Source organism: Carlito syrichta, unplaced genomic scaffold (assembly GCF_000164805.1).
Source record: "Carlito syrichta isolate Samal-C Ts95f unplaced genomic scaffold, Tarsius_syrichta-2.0.1 Scaffold312104, whole genome shotgun sequence".
Taxonomy (NCBI): domain Eukaryota; kingdom Metazoa; phylum Chordata; class Mammalia; order Primates; family Tarsiidae; genus Carlito; species Carlito syrichta.
In genome coordinates, this window is record NW_007256200.1 from 389,133 (window position 1) to 391,034 (window position 1,902).

The window sequence follows — 1,902 nt, forward strand, 5'->3', positions numbered from 1 at the left end:
TCATAGAGATGAGGTCTCGCTGCCCAGATGGGTCTCGAACCCGCGGGCTCAGGCAATCCACTCACCTCAGCCTCCCAAAGGCGCAGGGTTACAGGTTGAGCCACCGTTCAAGGACATTTTTTATGAATGGTTGGTGGCTAATGCATTTACTAAGCACAAATATTTCATGATTTTTTACTTGTTTTCAGTCACAACATGGAATTCACTGATAATAAAAAGCTCAGGGTAAAATACTTTTTAGTCCAAACTCTAAAGTGACATTACCTCTGGAATTCAGCAAAACAGACGAATAGTGTGGCACTGCCGACTTTATTTGTGGATAGCTTGCAGTTTCATTTCCTCCTAGATGCTTTAGGACTTTTGCTCCCTAATCTTTGAAGTTACAACTATTTTTTTCCTCTTTCTTTGGAAGGACTTTTCAATTCTGTCCTCTGTTACACTGTTTCGATTTTTTATAAGTTTCGTCTGTGTCATTCATTTGCCTTTTTTGTCGCTTTGCCACATCTCCCTGTCTTCTCATCCCTTTCGCTCCTTAACCTCTCTCTTTTTTTGGTCAGCTGTTTGTCGTTTTCTGTTCTTGTCACATAGCAGTTATGTGTGTTTGTTTCCCGTTGGGATTGAGCAGATTCCCAAAGTTTCCTGTTGGTGTGGGTTCCTTCAGTGAACCCTTTTCAGAATCATTCTGTTATTTTTGTCTACTTGCTCAGTATTTTCTCCATGCACCGAACTCATGTGACTTTTATGGCTTATTCTTAAATAAGGATCGATGCAGAACGAGCTCAGTTTGCCATCGAGAGGGTGTGTGCCATCCTTTGCCGTCTCACTCCTTCTCCTACCGAGCCCTGGGTGTGTCTTCTTTGATAGCTGCTCTAAGCTCAACAACTAATACTTCTCTCATACTTCTGGAGTAACATGGTCTGGCAAATAGACAGGGCTTTCTGTACCTTTGGTGGCTGTGCATTCTAACTGGACACAACTCGTGTGAAGAAAGCATAATCATGCACAGCCACGACTCTTCCTTTGTCTGTTTTTCTGGAAAGCTCTTGAACGGCAAGAGCTGTACGTTCATTCCGACGTTGTGTCTCCTTTCCCCCTACCCACCGTCTGACACTGTCACCACTGGATTTCCAGTCTCTTAGGGAAGAGGAGAGGAGGAGGGGTACTCGAGATATGAGGGACAGCTGCCCTCCAGCCTGGTCAAGCAGCAAGACACATGGCTGCACATTTGGCCGAGTTCTCCAAGGATTAACGATATGGTGAGGATGATGGGTTTTCTACCCACTTCCAGTCATACAGGCTGAGTTACTTCCTTTTTCGTGTTTGTGGGCCGTATCACTTGTTTTCTCAATCAAGTACTATCAAGCTTACAATGAGCAGGAATTCCTTTTGCAATCTGCCACCTCTTTGACAGTTGGCTAGTCCTGGGTTTTGATTATACGCTTAATTACAGAGCAATGATTTCATAGCAGATATAGACGATTAAGTGAGAAGTAGATAGATATTTCGACAGGACTTGGGAAACAAGCTCTATATTAAAAGTATCATTAGGACCCATATACATGTACAAATCAGTAAAACCCAGTGCTTTCTCCCTGAGCCCATCACCATGGCATGCCTCTCCCGGGAGCATGTCCTTCCTCAGAGTGAGCCTTTGTCAGGAGGGCTGACAACATTCCAGAAGTTGCCAGTGACACACGGGGCAGCTCGGGCGGTCTCCACCGCCGTGCACCGAGGTGTCAGAACCGCTGAACTGTAGAACAGCCGACTTTAAGGCACACCTTCGTTTTCTTGATGCGTACACCGAAGTCAAAAGAGTTTACAAGGAGGGTGCAAGTCTTTAGGCTGGCTTGATGTGCAAGAGACCGGCAGTCGGAGCCTGGCGCTCTCAGCGCCCTGCCGAAT